This window comes from Callithrix jacchus, chromosome 6 (assembly GCF_049354715.1).
Source record: "Callithrix jacchus isolate 240 chromosome 6, calJac240_pri, whole genome shotgun sequence".
NCBI classification, from domain to species: Eukaryota; Metazoa; Chordata; class Mammalia; order Primates; family Cebidae; genus Callithrix; species Callithrix jacchus.
In genome coordinates, this window is record NC_133507.1 from 17,804,472 (window position 1) to 17,824,432 (window position 19,961).

Genomic DNA, 19,961 nt, shown 5'->3' on the forward strand with positions numbered 1-19,961 from the left:
ATGAGACCAGCCTGGCCAACATGGCAAAATTCCATCTCTACTAGAAAAATACAAAATTAGCTGGGTGTGGTGGTGGGCACCTGTAATCCCAGCCACTCAGGAGGCTGAAGCAGGAGAATCGCTTGAACTCGGGAGGCAGAGGTTGCAATGAGCCAAGATCGCACCCCTGCACTCCAGCCTGGACAACAAGAGTGACACTCCATCTCAAAAAAAAAAAAAAAAAAAAAAAAAAAAAGCAATGTAGGGGAAGGACTATTACCCTGACAGGAATCTACAGTGACAATGCTTAGGGGAATAGAAACATCCATACCAAAATGCCATCACAACCAACGTGTCCCACAGCCTGGAATAGCTCAGAAACTCCGCAAAGGCCCTCAGGGGACATTAAGCAGCTGCCAAAGCCAGTGGTGACGAAAACTAAGGCATGACATTTTATGTTTTTGTTGTTGTTGTTGTTTTAAGAAAGAAAGAAAAAAGGAGTGGAGGAGAGGAAGAAAAAGAGGGAGAGAGAACGGGAATGTAGGTTTATTCTAAAAATGGGTATTAATAATGGATGATCAATATTTTGTGTATTTAAGGTGGAGAATGTATATTTTGTGTATTTAAAATGGAGAGCTCTATAAATATTTATTGAGTTTACTTTTTCCAGATCTGAGTTCAAGTCTTGGATATCCTTATTTATTTTCTGTCTCGTTGAGTCTAAATCTCTTTATGAGTCTTATGTATCTGGGTGTTAAGATCGTTAGCTCTTATTGTTGCATTGATCCTTTTACCACTATATCTTTGTTGCTTTGAAATCTATTTTATCAGATGCAAGAATTGCAACTCCTGCTTTTTATTTATTTATTTATTTATGCTCTCCATTTGGTTGGTAAATCTTTCTCCAACCCTTTGTTTTAAGTCTTTGTGTATCTTTGGATGTGAGATGGGTCTGGATGTAGCATACTGTTGGGTTTTGGCTGTATCTTTCGATTGGGGGATTTAGTCAATTGAAATTTAGGATTACTGCCATTTGATGTTAACTGGCTGTTTTATTCATTCGTTGATGTAAATTCTTCTTTATGTTGATGCTCTTTACTTTTTGGTATATTTTTAGAAAGGCTAATACTGGTTGTTCCTTTCTATGTATAATGCTTCTTTCAGAAGCTCTTGTAAAGCCAGCCTGGTGGTAATAAAATCTCCGAGTATTTGCTTGTTGATAAAAGATTTTATTTTTCCTTCAATTGTGAAGCTTAGTTTGGCAGGATATGAAATTCTGGGCTGAAAGTTCTGTTCTTTAAGGATGTTGAATATCAGCCCCCACTCTCTTCTGGCTTGTAGAGTTTCTGCTGAGAGATCTGCTGTAAGTCTAATAGGCTTCCCTTTGTGGGTAACCTGACCTTTCTCTCTAGCTGCCCTTAGTATTTTCTCCTTTGTTTCAATCCTGGTGAATCTAACAATTATGTGCCTTGAGGTTGCTCTTCTTGAGGAATATCTTTGTGGTGTTCTCTGTATTACCTGGGGTTGAATATTGTCCTGCTTTGCTAGATTTGGAAAGTTTTCCTGAATAATATCCTGAAGAGTATTTTCCAACTTGGATTCATTCTCTTTGTCATATTCCAGTACGCCTATCAAACGTAAATTAGGTCTTTTCACATAGTCCCATATTTCTTGGAGACTTTGCTCATCCTTTTTATCCTTTTGTCTCTATTCTTGTCTTCTCATTTTATTTCATTAAGTAGGTCTTTGACCTCTGATATCCTTTCTTCTGCTTGATCAATTCAGCTATTCAAACTTGTGCATATTTCGCTAAGTTTTTGTGTTGTGTTTTTCAACTCCGTTAGTTCATTTATATTCCTCTCTATATTGTCTATTCTTGTTAGCATTTCATCAAACCTTTTTTCAAAGTTCTTAGTTTCTTTACATTGGGTTAGAACAACTTCTTTTAACTCCCAGAAGTTTCTTATCATCCACCTTCTGAAGCCTACTTCTGTTAATGGCACATAGTCCTTTTCCATCAGGGCTTGTTCTGTTGCTGATGAGGAACTGTAATCCCCTGTAGAGGGAGAGGGGTTCTGATTTTGGGTATTCTCAGCATTTTTAGGCTGGTTTCTTCCCTTTGTTATGAATTTATCCATCTGTCATCTTTACAATTACCGCCTTTCAAGTGGCGCCCAGTTTATTGATTCCCAGCACTGAGTGGACTGGGTTTCTGAGTGGACGCCCAGTTTATTGATTCCCAGCACTGGAATCTGAGCAACCCACTGCACCGGCCAAAACAGCAGCGATAAGACTGATGGTGCTTTTCTGCCCGGGAATCTCCTCCCGTTTACTCTGCATGAAGAGCTGCCGCGCCAAGGCGCTGACAAAACCACTGCACCGGCCACAAGAGTCATGCTGGCAACCCGTGGGGCCCCTCCACTGGGAATCTTCTGGTCCGTGAGTGATGAAAATTCATCTGAAAGTGTGGCATCCTCTCATTCTCTGCGCTTTCACTGGGAGCTACAATCTGGAACTGTTAGCGATCAGCCATCTTGGATCTCCCGACATTTTATGTTTATGGTGAAATAAGCACCAGCGTAGAACCCACACTGGACAGGTACCAGAAGAACAGGACTGTGTCCTTTGCAGGAACATGGATGGAGCTAGAGGCCATTATCTTCAGCAAACTGATGCAGGAACAGAAAAACAACTGCATGTTCTCATTTACTTATAAGTGGGAGCTAAATAATGAGAGCCGATGGGCACAGAGAGGAAAACAGCAGACACTTGGGTCTACTGGAGAGAGCAGAGTGGGAGGAAGGAGGGGATCAGGAAAAATACTACCAGATACTATGCTTAGTGCCTGGGAGATGGAATAATCTTTACAATAAACCCCTGTGACACAAGTTCACCTATATAACAAACCTGCACATGTATCCCTGAACCTAAAAGAACAGTTTAAAACAAAAATAAAAATCAATCCATCAATAAAATGTGTCAATAAGAACATATGGGACGAACCATGCCTGAAATAAAATAGTACAAAATGGTCATGCTTGGATAAGGGATTGTGGCTGTTTCTTTTGTAGCTTGTTTAAACAAATTGCTTTTTTCTTTCTTTCTTTCTTTCTTTTTGAGACGGAGTTTCGCTGTTGTTACCCAGACTAGAGTGCAATGGCACGGTCTCGGCTCACCTCAACCTCCCCCTTCTGGGTTCAAGCAATTCTCCTGCCTCAGCCTCCTGAGTAGCTGGGACTACAGGCGCACACCACCATGCCCAGCTAATTTTTGTATTTTTAGTAGAGACCAGGATGGTCTCGATATCTTGACCTCATGATCCACCTGCCTCGGCCTCCCAAAGAGCTGGGATTATAGGCGTGAGCCACCTCACCTGGCCTTTTCTTTCTTTTCTTTTTCTTTCTATTTTTTGAGACAGTCTCACTCTGTCGCCCCGCTGGAGTGCAGTGGCAAGATCTCACTGCATTCTCTGCCTCCTGGGTTCAAGCAAAATTAACCGGGTGTGGTGGTGTGTGCCCATAGTCCCAGCTACTCAGGAGGCTGAGGCAGGAGAATGGCTTGAACCCAGGAGGCGGAGGTTGCAGTGAGCCAAGACTATGCCACTTCACTCCAGCCTGGGCGACAGAGCGAGACTCCATCCCCAAAATAAATCAATAAATATTAAAAATTTTAAAAGCGGCCAGGCTCCGTGGCTCACACTCCGAGGCTGATGTGAGTGAATCATGAGGTCAGGAGTTTTAAGACCAGTCTGACCAACATGGTGATACCCCGTCTCTACTGAAAAAATACAAAAATTAGTTGGGCATGGTGGCACATGCCTGTAATCCCAGCTACTCAGGAGACTGAGGTAGGAGAATCTCTTGAACCCAAGAAGCGGAGGCTGCAGAAAGCCAAGATTGCACCATTACACTCCAGCCTGGGCAACAGAGCAAGACTGTCTCCAAAAAAAAACTTTCTTTAATGTAAAATTTAAAACAGAAATAACAGCAAAAAAATGGTAGGTTTAGAAAAATGTTGTTTTCACGCTGCTTGTTATTTCCCTTCTCCCTCAAAACAAGGTCATTCATGGACACTGTCTCAGTGAGGACAAATTATGTTTCCTTCATTCTGCGGCTCAGAGACATTGTGTTCTGCTAAACTCAATCCAGCTCAGTAAGTCCTTTATACGAACATCTTCCGTGCAAAGGTCACCTGGCTAGGTGCTGGAGCTGCGGGGTGAGGGGAGGAGACACAAGCAAGGACAAGGGGAGCCCTTGTCTTCAGTTTGACTGGAGTATAGGGATGAGGAAGGGAATTAGGTTAGAAAGAAAAATGTGGGAATCTTAGGAGAGTCTCTGGAGAGAGAGTCATGCTAGGATTAGGCATGACATTTGGCCACCTCTTCTATGGGTGAGGCCACCCAGATTTACTCATCTTTCTTCCACCCCACTGAGCATCTCTGATGAGACAAAACTAAAATGCCAGAGGCCTGGGTCCCGCACATGAGGCCAGAGCAGTCACAGTGTGGGTGCCTGGGAATGCCAGTGCCATTCAGTGTGATCACAGTAAGATCAATCACCCTGGCAACTCCCAGGAATCTGTCCACATGGCCAGCCAGTGGGGTGACTTGCCAGAGCCCATTCCCCCACCAGTCTATACATGGCAAGCTGGGGGACAGGCACCCAAGGTCCTTCTAGGGACCTGGCCAGCAGCCTCTGCCAGAAATCTGGCATGATAGGGGCAGAGGGATAGTCAGCTGCTTCGAACCACTTGATGCCCTCTCACCAACATGGGGCATGTTGAAGAGGAGGGAGGAGGGAAAAGAGCAGTGGGACACCTTCCCCTGCCAACTTCACAAATCATTACTGTCTGCTGGAGGCTGGGCCCCACGGCGCAGCTGATAAGGTTGTTAAGTCAGCTGGAACACCTGCCTGGCCATCTGGCACTTTTATCCTCCTAACTGGGCCACCCAGGCCTCTTTGCCCACCTCCTCAAAGGCAGTGGGCTGCAGAGGTCCCAGAACACCTGCTAGGGAGAATGAGGTTTTCCCCCCAACCCTGACCCCAAGCCCCAGGTGCTTTCAGGCAGCATTCTGGGTCCCCAGGTAACACTTCAGAAATCCCTCTTTGTTGAGAGATGGTTTTCTAGCAGCAGTGTAGCAGGAGTGGGGACCCCAGCCAAGCCTCCCTGGAGTTTGATTCTCACCTGGCTGAGATAACGGAGCAACGTAGTGGTGAGGCTGGAACAGGGAGAGGTTAACCATGGCTTTTTCTTCTTTTCATATCAGACTAAACTGGAGCAGCAGCCAGGGATCATTAATCATCTCAAATGCTGGGCTTCAGAATCTTATCTCCAGTACAATCACCTCATCCCCTCGTCTGGGCTCTGGAAACCATAGCATTTGAGGAGACAGCACAGTACCTATGTTAGCAGATCTTGTTAGGCGCTATCTAGCAGCACGTGAGCCATTGATGTATATGTTTAGTTGTTCCAAATGAGTTCTGATTTGTGTTAAGAAAAACACAGTTGGGGCTGCTGGAAATGTTCTGTATCCTGACCCGGATGATGGTTATACATTTATAAAACAGCATCAAGCTCTACACGTAAGTGCCCTTTATCCACGTTCTCTCTCACTTGCTTTCTCACTTTCTCTTCTTTATCCTTCTATTTATAAGTTTAAAAGAAAAATATGCTGGGTACGATGGCTCATGCCTTTAATACCAGCACTTCGGGAGGTCAAGGTGGTGGATCTCCTGAGGACAGGAGTTCGAGACCAGCCTGGCCTACATGGTGAAACCCTGTCTCTACTAAAAATACAGAAAATTAGCTGGATGTGGAGGCACACGCCTGTAATCCCAGCTACTTGGAAGGCTGAGGCAGGAGAATTGCTTGAACTTAGAAGGCGGAGGTTGCAGTGAGCCAAGATCGTGCCATTGCACTCCAGTCTGGGTAACAACAGCGAAACCCCATCTCAAAAAAAAAAAAAATGCACAACTGAATAACACTAAACTCTCAGGAGTAGTGACACTACCCTTGCAACCAAGGGGCCCAGGCTGTGTGTGGCTGGATCTCTGGCTGCTCAGGGCAAGGCAGCAGCAAGGTGGAAAAGACGTGCAGTTTGGAGGAAGGCACACCTGTATTTGCATCTTGGCCCTGCCACTTTCTACGTCACTCTGGGCAAGTCATTTGGCCTTTCTGCTCCCCAGCTTCCTCCCCTGCAAAGTGGGGGTGATGTTGCCTGTCTTACTGGTTGTTTTAAAGATGATTAAATGGCAACACCTGGCACATCGAAGACACACACCAAATGGCAGCGCTCATTACCATGTAATAGTTGGCTTCCCTTGTCCTTACCCTGCCCTGAAATAAACTTTGATGCTGAAATAAACTTTGATGTTGCTTGGAACCCAGGCCTCTCCCTCTACCTCCTCTCACCCACCCCAGGATTCCACTCCTCATTTCTCTTTTTTTTTTTCTTTTGAGACTGAGTCTTATTCTGTCACCCAGACTGGAATGCAGTGGTGCAATGTCGGCTCACTGCAACCTCTGCCTCTTGGGTTCAAGCAATATCTCCTGTCTCAGCCTCCCGAGTGGCTGGGATTACAGGCACACACAGGTTGCCCAGCTAATTTTTTGTATTTTTAGTAGAGACAGGTTTTCACCATGTGGGCCACGCTGGTCTCAAACTACTGACCTCAGGTGGTTCACCCACCTCAGGCTCCTAAAATGCTAGGATTATAGGCGTGAGCTACGGCGCTTGGCCCCTGCTCCTCATTTAAACTGCAAAAGTCCTGCTTATATGCCTTGGCCTGTCCCAGGCAGGTGCTGCCACCCACTGCAGCAAGGGTAGATCACTCCTTTCCTTTCTACCCTCAATCCATTGAGATCATCCCAACCCTGACTCTGTGTGCCCCTCATCAATAGCATGGCTCCAACCCTACCTGTCGGCTCAGGAGATGCTGGGTTGGAATTCCTGTGGTGCATGCAAAGGACATCAGCAGCCTCTCAACACTTGCCAACGGAGACCAGGGAGTGGTGATTCCTTGGAGCACAGGGTATGGGTGGGTGCTATGGTCTGAATGTTTGTGTCCTCTTCAAAATGCATAAGTTGAAATCGAATTCCCAATGTGATGGTATTAGGAGGTGAAGCCTTTAGCAGGTGATTGGGTCATGGAGGCGGAGCCCACATGAATGAGATTAGTGCCTTTATAACGGAGGCCTCAGAGAGCTGTCCTTCACCACTCGAAGACACAGCTAGAAGGTGCCATTTATGAACCAGAAATCGAGTCCCCACCAGACACTGGATCTGCCAACACCTTGACTTTGGATTTCTAGTCTTCAGAACTGTGGGAAATCAGTTTCTGTTATTATTATTATTATTTTTTTTTTTGAGACGGAATTTTTGTTCTTGTTACCCAGGCTGGAGTGCAATGGTGCAATCTCGGCTCACAGCAACCTCCGCCTCCTGGGTTCAAGCAATTCTCCTGCCTCAGCCTCCTGAGTAGCTGGGACTACAGGCACACACCACCATGCCCAGCTAATTTTTGTATTTTTAGTAGAGACGGTGTTTCACCTTGTTGACCAGGATGGTCTCGATTTCTTGACCTCGTCATCCACCCGTCTCAGCCTCCCAAAGTGCTGGGATTAGAGGCGTTAGGCACCGCGCCCCGCCCAGTTTCTGTTATTTATACGCTACCCAGCTTATGGTGTTTTGTTATAGCAGCCTAAAGTAAGACAGTGGGGCAGACCCAGTGCTATTTGTGTCCACTCAGGAATGCAGACCAATCCAAGGCCAGCCTGTCTGTGCTGGGTGGACACATCAAAGGCATTAGACTCACCCCTGCACACCCTTTTCCAGCATGCATGCCTGTACCGCAGTGAATTTATTAGACTCACCCCTGAACACCCTTTTCCAGCATGCATGCCTGTACCGCAGTGAATTTATTAGACTCACCCCTGCACACCCTTTTCCAGCATGCATGCCTGTACCGCAGAGAATTTATTAGACTCACCCCTGCACACCCTTTTCCAGCATGCATGCCTGTACCGCAGTGAATTTATTAGACTCACCCCTGCACACCCCTTTCCAGCATGGATGCCTGTACCGCAGAGAATTTATTAGACTCACCCCTGCACACCCTTTTCCAGCATGCATGCCTGTACCGCAGAGAATTTATTAGACTCACCCCTACACACCCTTTTCCAGCATGCATGCCTGTACCGCAGAGAATTTATTAGACTCACCCCTGCACACCCTTTTCCAGCATGCATGCCTGTACCGCAGTGAATTTATTAGACTCACCCCTGCACACCCTTTTCCAGCATGCATGCCTGTACCGCAGTGAATTTATTAGACTCACCCCTGCACACCCCTTTCCAGCATGGATGCCTGTACCGCAGTGAATTTATTAGACTCACCCATGCACACCCCTTTCCAGCATGGATGCCTGTACCGCAGAGAATTTATTAGACTCACCCCTGCACACCCCTTTCCAGCATAGATGCCTGTACCGCAGTGAATTTATTAGACTCACCCCTGCACACCCCTTTCCAGCATGCATGCCTGTACCGCAGTGAATTTATTAGACTCACCCCTGCACATCCCTTTCCAGCATGGATGCCTGTACCGTAGTGAATTTATTAGACTCACCCCTGCACACCCCTTTCCAGCATGGATGCCTGTACCAAAGAGAATTTATTAGACTCACCCCTGCACACCCCTTTCCAGCATGGATGCCTGTACCGCAGTGAATTTATTAGACTCACCCCTGCACACCCCTTTCCAGCATGCATGCCTGTACCACAGTGAATTTATTAGACTCACCCCTGCACACCCCTTTCCAGCATGGATGCCTGTACCAAAGAGAATTTATTAGACTCACCCCTGCACACCCCTTTCCAGCATGGATGCCTGTACCGCAGAGAATTTATTAGACTCACCCCTGCACACCCTTTTCCAGCATGCATGCCTGTACCGCAGTGAATTTATTAGACTCACCCCTGCACACCCCTTTCCAGCATGGATGCCTGTACCGCAGTGAATTTATTAGACTCACCCCTGCACACCCTTTTCCAGCATGCATGCCTGTACCGCAGTGAATTTATTAGACTCACCCCTGCACACCCCTTTCCAGCATGGATGCCTGTACCGCAGTGAATTTATTAGACTCACCCCTGCACACCCCTTTCCAGCATGGATGCCTGTACCGCAGTGAATTTATTAGACTCACCCCTGCACACCCCTTTCCAGCATGGATGCCTGTACCGCAGTGAATTTATTAGACTCACCCCTGCACACCCTTTTCCAGCATGCATGCCTGTACCGCAGTGAATTTATTAGACTCACCCCTGCACACCCCTTTCCAGCATGGATGCCTGTACTGCAGTGAATTTATTAGACTCACCCCTGCACACCCCTTTCCAGCATGGATGCCTGTACTGCAGTGAATTTATTAGACTCACCCCTGCACACCCCTTTCCAGCATGGATGCCTGTAGTGCAGTGAATTTATTAGACTCACCCCTGCACACCCCTTTCCAGCATGCATGCCTGTACTGCAGTGAATTTATTAGACTCACCCCTGCACACCCCTTTCCAGCATGGATGCCTGTACTGCAGTGAATTTATTAGACTCACCCCTGCACACCCCTTTCCAGCATGGATGCCTGTACCGCAGTGATTTTATTAGACTCACCCCTGCACACCCCTTTCCAGCATGGATGCCTGTACTGCAGTGAATTTACTTTCCTTTAGGAACCACTTGTATTTTCAAAACCACTCCCTGATGAGCCCACGTTTGCTTCCTTCTCATGCCAACTAGAAACAGTCTAATCCCTTTTCTCTATTCTCAGACTCCAAAGATTTGAAGATAATAGTGTCCCTCATCCTTGAAGGGAGCCTCGTGCAGGTGAAAGATCCCCTGTTCTTTCAACAGTAGCTCAGACATCAGCCTAAAAAGCACCCCCATGCTGTGGGCCCTGCACCATTTTCATCACGGAGGCAGTAAGAGATGAAATGACGATTTTGTCAGTGGGCGATTTTCAGACACAGACCCTTGGGAAAGCATGGCTCTTATCACACCGGCTCCCAAGTGCCCATAACAGGCCCTCCTCTGTGTGCTTCACACCCTATTACCAACCCCCACTCCCCTCTCTGATCGATTCCAGGTTCACACTAATTAGGTCTTGTTTAGACTGTAGCAGGAACGAGAGCTTTGCCATTTTCTTTAAGGAAACCACGTGAAAGGCTGACCTGCTGGCGGTTGCCAGGCAACCTTGATGATCCTACAGGAGAGACAAACTTGAGAGTGACAGGGCCAGGGAGCCTAGTTAGCAGCTATTGAATATGATCTCTGCTGAGCGGAGAGGTGCCAGAAAGTTCTAGTCAGCCGTCCTTTTAAAGGGAGTGCACATGTGTGTGCATTCGTGTGTGTGTGTGTTGAAGGGGCCTACTCAAAGGGAGCTGGGAAAGAATAAAGTAGTGTTATTCTTTAAGGTAGAATAAAAATAACACATACTGTGGCTGGAAAATATATTGAAATATTCTATTTTATCTGTTCGCCTGTAGTTTTTCCCTCCTGCCCCCTCAATTCTAGTCACTGGGGACAGAATTTGCCCCTCCTCACCTTGGAACAAGACAGAAAGCAGAAGCAGTCAGTAGGCAAGGCCTTTCCCCTCTTTTGTAAAATGTTAAGCCACAGAACAAGGAATTATGTGAGGAGACTTGGAAGGTGGAGCAAAAGAAGTGTGAAGTTGGAGAAGCATGATTTTCTGGGGCCTGGGAAAGAGATAGAGGTCTGTGGGTCTCCATTGCTCAAAGAGCTGGGCACTATGCCCATCAGCGTTCCTAAGGGGATGGTGAGATGTCAGATGGGTCTAGGCACCCAGGCTCCCAACTCACCAAGTGTTCCTTATTCCACACATGACTCAGAGTCCCCTGGTGAGAAGGAACTATGCAGATGGCAGAGTGCTCAGTCCAGGGAAGCCTGTGGAACTGGGGAGCTACAGAGAGGCCAGCCCGGTAGGTTGGCATCTGAAACAACCCAGAATCTTTGCACAGCCCTGATGGCTGGGAGAGGAAACAATGACTTAGATAGAACTTCCTTCACATGGAGGCAAAACAGGGATGCAGAGCAGAATGGATTTGGTGTAGAGCAACTCAAGCTTTTTAGGTGGACACTTTGCTAGTCTCTACCAAACTTGCGACGTCACCTCCCAATAGTTTCATTTGTGTTAAGAGGTAACATTTATTGCACTTACCATGTGTCACAGTGTTCTAGGAACTTGACATTATACTCTAACAACACGGGAGAGTATCTGCTTCTCCTGCACACTTACCATCACAGATTTTTTTTTTTTTTTTTTGAGGCAAGCAGATAAAGGCTCGTTTTATTTTAATGGCTGATCTATGTAATCACGGAGGCCAGTATGTACAGACAAAGGGGGAGCTTTTATTTCTTGGTCTCTTCCTCCTTGAACAAAGTTTTGATGATCTCCTCCTTTTTGGCCTGGAGGCGCTCTTCACGGCGCTTTCGTTCTTCCTTGGTCTTAGACCTGCGGGCCTCAGCCTGGTCAGCCAGGAGCTTCTTGCGGGCCTTGTCTGCCTTCAGCTTGTGGATGTGTTCCATGAGAATCCGCTTGTTTTTGAACACATTCCCCTTCACCTTCAGGTACAGGCTGTGATATATGTGGCGATCAATTTTCTTAGATTCCCGGTATCTTCTGAGCAGCCGGCGCAGAATCCTCATTCTCCTCATCCACGTGACCTTCTCTGGCATTCGGGCATTGGCTGTACCCTTACGCTTACCTATGCCCATGTGCCTGCCCTTCCGGCGGACCAAGGTGTTTTTCCGGCAGCGAGCCCGGGAATGGACCGTCACAGGCTTTCGGATGATCAGCCCATCTTTGATCAGCTTCCGGATCTGCTGACGCGAGTTAGCATTGGCGATTTCATTGGTCTCATTCGGGTCCAACCAGACCTTCTTCTTGCCACAGCGGAGGACACTAGAGGCGAGCCTCTTCTGAAGCCTGAGCATACTCATGGCTGCGGCAGCAGCAGCGAAAGGAGCTCGCTTGGGCCTCAGATTTTTTTTTTTTTTTTTGAGACAGAGTCTCACTCTGTTTCCCAGGCCAGAGTGCAATGGCAGGATCTGGGCTCACTGCAACCTCTGCCTCCCGTGTTCAAGCAATTCTCCTGCCTCAGCCTCCTGAGTTGCTGGGATTACAGGCGTCCACCATCACGTCTGGCTAATTTTTGTATTTTTAGTAGAGATGGTGTTTCACCATGTTGATCAGGCTGGTCTCGAACTCCTGACCTCTGATCCACCCACCTCGGCCTCCCAAAGTGCTGGGATTATAGGCATGAGCCACCACACCCAGCCACAGACTATTTTCAATCTTTAAAACTGTGGCCAATCAACTGTTGTGAGAAATGGCATCTCATTGTTCTTTCAATGTACATAGCACCAAGTAATAATTTTTCACATGCATTTCTGTATCATTTGCATTTTAACAATGAGAATGAATTCATGTATTAACTTCTATATAAAATTAAAGTATATCAAAATAATGGATCCATATGGCTTAAGAATATGGCTTTGAAATATGTAAAGCAAAAATCAATAGAAATCAATGTGAAATTAATAAATTCACATAGATTTTTTACCATGTACATCAATCAAGTACCTAAAAATAACTAAAGATTGGATAACACAATTAAACTTAATCATACACAAATATATATTGCAATTGCATTATATGTGTACATACACATATAAATATGTATATGTATATACATACGACATATACGTATAGACACATACATATACATATACATAGCTATAGTGTGAATGCTTGCATCAGCCCCAAATTTAATTGTTGAAACTCTAACCCCCAATGTGACGATATTAGGAGGGGAAGTCTTTTGGAAGGTAGAGCACTCATTTCCAGGACTGGTGTTCATAAAAAGAGGCCCCCAAAAGCTCCCTTGCTCCTTCCTCATATGAGGACACAGTGAGAAGGCACCATCTGCTCACTAGGAAAAGGGCCTTCACCAGACTCTGAATTTGTCAGCACCTTGATTTTGGACTTCCAGCCTCTAGAACGATGAGAAATAGATTTCTGTTGTTTATCAGCTACCTAGTTTATGGTATTTTTTAATAATAGCAGCCTAAATGGGCCAAGACATAGACACACAAAACCACACACAGATTCATTAAAACTACATGAATACACATGAACAATATACAGAGAACGCTCTGAAAAAGTTCACTCTGCCGTAGGCAACAAAGAAAAACTTGATCAATTATGAAAATCAAAAGTCATAAAGAGCTACAATCTTTGAATGCAGTGAAATAATATTTAGGATTAGTAATTATTTTAAAAGGATAACCAAATTATTATCTGCTTAGAAAAATAAAATCTTCTCCTAAATAACTATTAGGTTGAGAGAAAATTTAAAGATAAAAATACAATTATTTAGAAATGAAAGGCAGTCATCTTTTCTGGTTTTCCTGGAGGAAATAAGAAAGAAATGAAAGACAATGAATTGGTTTGAAGATTTAAATGTAACCAAAAGCTAGGCAAATGATAAGTAGTTAAAAAATAATCTTGGCCTAGGAAAAGCCTTACTAAATATGACACAAACCTCAAAAACCTCAAACAACAAATATATTCAACCACCTAGGAATTTTTTTTTTTAATGTGGCAAAAACCACCATGGGTAAAGGCAAATGATAAACTAGAAAAGGCCAGGGCACAGCGGCTCACACCTATAATCCCAGCACTTTGGGAGGCTGAGGCAGGAAGATCACCTGAGGTCAGGAGTTCAAGACCAGCCTGATCAACATGGTGAAACCTCGTCTCTACTAAAAGCAGAAAAATTAGCTGGGCATGGTGGTGGGCAGATGTAATCCCAGCTACTTGGGAGGCTGAGGCAAGAAACTAGCTTGAACCGGGGAGGCAGTGGGTTGTAGTGAGCCGAGATATCCTCACTGCACTCCAACCTGGGTAACAGCAGGACTCCGTCTCAAAAAAAAAAAAAGATAAACTAGAAAAAAAAAAAATATTCACGGGCCGGGTGCGGTGGCTCAAGCCTGTAATCCCAGCACTTTGGGAGGCCGAGGTGGGTGGATCACGAGGTCAAGAGATCGGGACCATCCTGGTCACCATGGTGAAACCGCGTCTCTACTAAAAATACAAAAAATTAGCTGGGCATGGTGGCGCGTGCCTGTAATCCCAGCTACTCGGGAGGCTGAGTCAGGAGAATTGCCCGAACCCAGGAGGCGGAGGTTGCGGTGAGCCGAGATCGCGCCATTGCACTCCAGTCTGGGTAACAAGAGCGAAACTCCGTCTCAAAAAAAAAAAGAAAAGAAAAGAAAAGAAAAAATATTCACAACTTATATCACAGACAATAGACTAACTTCCTAATATATAATAGCTCCTATAAATCAATAAGAATATAGACTACCAGCCCAAGAGATAAATGGCCAAAGGATATAAATAGAGAGTTCACAGAAAAGAGAATTTATGGAAATGGCTGTTGGCTGAGTGTGGTCGCTCACACCTATGATCCCAGCACAATGTGAGGCCAAGATGAGAGGATCCCTTGAGCCCAGGGTCTGAGAACAATCTGAGCCATATGGTGAAACCCTATCTCTGTAAAACAACAACAAAAACCGCAGTGGCACATCCCTGGAGTCCCAGCTACCCGGGAGACTGAGGCAGGAGAATGTCTTGAACTCAGGAGTTTGAGACTGCAGTGAGCTGTGATCTCACCACAGCACTCCAGCTTGGGGGACAGAGCAAGAAACTGTCTCTCAAAAAAAGAAATGGCTCTTAAAACATATGACATGATATTCTATTGCACTTATAATAAAATTAATTATAAAATAAAACTCACTGAGCTATTGAGTGAAAGAAGAGGATACATGGATGATTATAGTCATATAAACTTTGGAAATAAGCCAAATTAATTGAAGGAGTTAAAGGTTAGGTGAGTGGTTTTCTTGAGGGGCAGGGAGTGGGAGGATAAGGGAATACTTCTGGATTCTGGTAAATTCTATTTCTTTTTCTTTTTTTTTGAGACGGAGTTTCGCTCTTGTTACCCAGGCTGGAGTGCAATGGCGCGATCTTGGCTCACCGCAACCTCCACCTCCTGGGTTCAGGCAATTCTCCTACCTCAGCCTCCCGAGCAGCTGGGATTACAGGCGTGCGCCACCATGCCCAGCTAATTTTTTGTATTTTTAGTAGAGACGGGGTTTCACTATGTTGACCAGGATGATCTCAATCTCTTGACCTCATGATCCACCCACCTTGGCCTTCCAAAGTTCTGGGATTACAGGCGTGAGCCACCGTGCCTGGCCAAATTCTATTTCTTGATCTGGGTGCTGCTACACAGATTAATTCACTTTATGACAATGAATGGAGCTGTACACTTATTGGTCCGTATTTCTTTATGTCATATGTCAATAAAAATTACTTGAATATGCTACACTGAGATATCATTTTTCACTGATTAGGTTGGCAAAGAGCAAATCATTTGATGGTGCATTATGTTAATAAGGGAAAAAGGCATTCCTCATGTATTACTGATGAGAGTGAAGATTAATAAAGCCTCAATAAGGAGATGACATTAACATCTGTGGAAATTACTAATGCACATACGCTCTGGCCACATTTTCACCTCCAGGAATTTACCCTACAATACTACTTGCACCTTTATGATGGCATAATGCATTGCCATGAGAGACAAAACAATGGAAAGCTAATTAAATATCCATCAACCGGGGACTAATTAAATGTGAGTGCAGTGGCTCATGCCTGTAATTAATCCCAGCACTTTAGGAGGCCAAGGTGGGAGCATCACTTGAGCCCAGGAGTTCAAGACCAGCCTGAGCAATATAGTGAGACCCCGTCTCTATTTCTAAAGAAAAAAAAAATTGACCTGTGATTATGTAAAGAGTTGGGATTAGGTGAAACTGAGAAACACACAATTATTTGTACTATTCTTGCAACTTTTCTGTTAATCTAACATTATTTAAGAATAAAAAGCAAAAGAGATTGGACGTGGTAGCTCACACCTGTAATCCCAGCACTGTGACATGCTAAGGCAGGCAGATCACCTGAGGTCGGGAGTTCAAGACTACCCTGGCCAACATGGTTAAATAGTTTCTACTAAAAATACAAAACCTAGCCAGGCATGGTGGCAGGTGCCTATAATCCCAGTGACTCAGGAGACTGAGGCAGGAGAATCACTAGAACCCAGGAGCCAGAGGTTGCAGTGAGCCAAGATCAAGCCACTGCACTCCAGCCTGGGCAACTTCATCTCAATAAGGAAAAATAAAAAATAAATGCATTCGGTATCCAGCAAACATGTATCAGTGCATCCTGTGTGCCAGGCACTATGTGCTGAGAACATGACATTGAACAAAACATAAATCCCTGATGTCACGTGGCTTCAGTCCAGCTAGGAACACAGACTAGTAAACAGGGAAATTAAGCACCATGTGACCCATGTTGAGGAAAATCCCACAGTGCTTTCAAAATATATGATAGGAAGACTGAACTCGGACACAGAGGTGAGGGAGGGCAAAACCATCCCCACAAAAGGCCTTTCCATTTGAGCTTCAACTGTTCTCCATCCCAAGTGTGGGAAAAGGGAATGGAGCTTGGGAAAGAAAGAAAGAAGCCAAATCTTTGTGAGATGTAAGGCCCAAAGCACTTTCCTCTAGAGAGCTAGATCCAAGAACATTTCTGGTTAGGGCAGACATGATGTCAGGGCAGATTGGCTGTCTGGAAGCAGGCCCAATAGAAACTGTAATGGTACAAAGCTTTATGAATATACAATTCACCTATACCAAGAAGAAATTGAAGGGGATGGTGGATAACAGAGCATGTCCCATGGTTTCCAGATTGATTACTGTTTTCCTCCACTGCACTTCTAAGCACTGTCCTCCACCACTTAACTGACCTGCTTTGGTCTTTCCATCCCTCTACAGCACCTACCTCTATATTAGTCCCAAAATTTTGTGATGTGGCACTGCTCTCAGTGAATCTTCCATAGGCAGAAGTTCCCCTGAGCTTTTGCAGGCACAAATCTTCAGCATGTTGCACTGGTCTGGGTATGGGCTTAAAAATCAGAAAATTCTGGCCGGGCGCGGTGGCTCACGCCTGTAATCCCAACACTTTGGGAGGCCAAGGCGGGTGGATCACGAGGTCAAGAGATCGAGACCATCCTGGTCAACATGGTGAAACCCCGTCTCTACTAAAAATATTTTAAAAATTAGCTGGATGTGGTGGTGCACGCCTGTAGTCCCAGCTACTCAGGAGGCTGAGGCAGGAGAATTGCCTGAACCCAGGAGGCGGAGGTTGCAGTGAGCCGAGATTGCGCCATTGCACTCCAGCCTGGGTAACAAGAGCAAAATTCCGTCTCAAAAAAAAAAAAAATCAGAAAATTCTAGTTTGAATTGTCACACTGCTAGTACCTAGCCTTGTGCTTTAGGCACGTTTCCTTACTTCTCCAAGCTTCAGATGCTAGATCAGTAACAGTGGGAAAATAGTATGCACCTCATAGCGTGGTTGTTAGGATTCACTGAGATTTATTTAATAAACATTCATTAAATGCCTATTATGACAATGTGCCAGGCATAGTCAATGTTCAATAAATGCTAGTTCCTTCCGAAGTTCAAAAGGACTTCCAACACCTGTTAGGCTTCACTTTCTGGGCCCTACAGTCAAGATGGCTTCAAGGCATTTGACTTTTCTAGTCATACAGGGCTCATGCTTAGAAGGGTTCTACATTTGATTTAATATTCTATTATTGCCATCTTGAAATTCTTAATAATTTTTTTTTTTTTTGAGACGGAGTTTCGCTCTTGTTACCCAGGCTGGAGTGCAATGGTGCGACCTCGGCTCACCGCAACCTCCACCTCCTGGGTTCAAGCAATTCTCCTGCCTCAGCCTCCTGAGTAGCTGGGACCACAGGCGTGCACCACCATGCCCAGCTAATTTTTTGTATTTTTAGTAGAGACAGGGTTTCACCATGCTGACCAGGATGGTCTCGATCTCTTGACCTCGTGATCCACCCGCCTCGGCCTCCCAAAGTGCTGGGATTATAGGCGTGAGCCACCACGCCTGGCCTGAAATTCTTAATAATTTTTAAACAAAGAGCCCCATTTTCATTTTATACCAGGCCCCAGAAATCACGTAGCCTGTTTTTCCCATAACCACTCTGATAGTGAGTTATAAAGGACTATTACTTTATAAAGTTGTAAGGGACTATTACTATTAAACAGAGCTGGTAGCAATGATACTGGTCAAAGTGAATTTAAAAAAATTAATAGCCAAGATGGGTTCACTGATGAATTCTACCAGACATTGAAGGAAGAACTTACATAAATTATCTAAAATCTCTCTCAGAAGGTGCAATCAGCAGGAGCACTTCCTAACTCATTCTATGTGGCCAACATTAGGCTAATACCAAAACTGGACATTATAAGAAAGAAAACTACATGCTAATATCTCCTATAAACATAGATGCAAAAATCCTCAACCAATTGTTAGCAAACTGAATCCAACAATGTATATAAGAATTACAAGAGCAAGTGGGATTTATATCAGGTATGTCAGGCTAGTTCAATTCAAAAATCAATTAATATAATCCACTTAACAGGCTAAAGAAGAAAAATCACACAACCGTATCAACAGATGCAGAAAACACATTAGGCAAAGTCCAACAACTATTTACATTAGCACCCCCAAAATAAAATATTTTGGTAAAACATTTTGATAAAATACTTGGTAAAAACTCTCAGAAAACTAGGAATAGAGGAGAAACTAATTCAACTGGTAAAGAACATACACACACACACACAAAAAAAACTACAGCTGACATTCTACTTAATGATAAGAAACCAGATACTTTCCCACTAACATCAGGAGCAAGGCAAGGATGTCAAGGGTATATAATCTATGTGAGGAAAACTACAAAACTCTGAGAACACTGATTTTTTAAGCACTAAATTAATGGAGGGCAGGCAAGGTAGGTCATGCCTCTAATCCCAGCACTTTGGTAGGCCGAGGCATGCAGGCTTCAGCTCAGGAGTTCAAGGCCAGCCTGGGCAACATGACAAAACCCCATCTCTACAAAAAATACTAAAATTTGCCGGACGTGGTGGCATATGCCTATAGCCTCATCTACTTGGGAGGCTGATGTGGGAGGTTGGCTTGAGCCTGGGAGACAGAGGTTACAGTGAGCCAAGATTGCACCAGTGCACTGCCGTCTGAGTAACAGAGCCAGATCCTGGCTCAAAACAAACAAAACAAAACGATGAAATTAATGGAAAGATATTCCATATTTATGGATGGGAAGACTCAGTATTACCAAGATCTTAGTTCTTTCCAAGTAGATCTATAAATTCAATGCAATACCAATCAAAATCACAGCAAGTTATTTTGTGCATATCAATTCTAAAATTTATATGAGGCTCGCACCTGTAATCCCAGCAGCTTGGGAGGCCGAGGGGAGTGGATCACTGAGGTCAGGAGTTCAAGACTAGCCTGGCCAACATGGCAAAATCCCATCTCTACTAAAAGTACAAAAATTAGCTGGGTGTGGTGGCAGGCACCTGTAATCCCAGCTACTCAAGAAGCTGAGGCAGAATTGCTTGAACCCAGGAGATGGAGGTTGCAGTGAGCCAAGATTGTGCCATTTCGCTCCAGCCTGGGTGACAAGAGCAAAATTCCATCTCAAAAAATATATATGTATATGAAATATTATAAGAAAAACTCAGTCATATTTTTCAAAAGCTTCCCCTAAATTATAGAGAGCCAAGAGACAAAGAATGGGCTGGAAAAGTCCAGCTTGGTGAGTAGATGAGTTTATTAGGACTTACATGTGAGACACTCCTGGCTGGCAATAGGGCAGCTTCAGAGATTTGTGACGAACTCCCATCCCTAGGCTGTTTTTAAGCTAATTTTCTGGCTCTTTTCCTACTGTGTATGTGGGAT

At 44.8% G+C, this 19,961-nt stretch overlaps 1 protein-coding gene and 1 pseudogene across 5 annotated transcripts in view; both read right to left on the reverse strand.

Moving 5' to 3' along the window:
* Positions 1–19,961, reverse strand: part of DET1 (DET1 partner of COP1 E3 ubiquitin ligase) — a 96,916-nt gene that overhangs the window by 48,861 nt on the left and 28,094 nt on the right. The gene's annotated exons all lie outside the window — the stretch shown is intronic.
* Positions 11,331–12,019, reverse strand: LOC100386180 (large ribosomal subunit protein eL19 pseudogene; annotated as a pseudogene). Its single transcript, XR_013519269.1, has one exon. The product of XR_013519269.1 is annotated as a large ribosomal subunit protein eL19 pseudogene (transcript).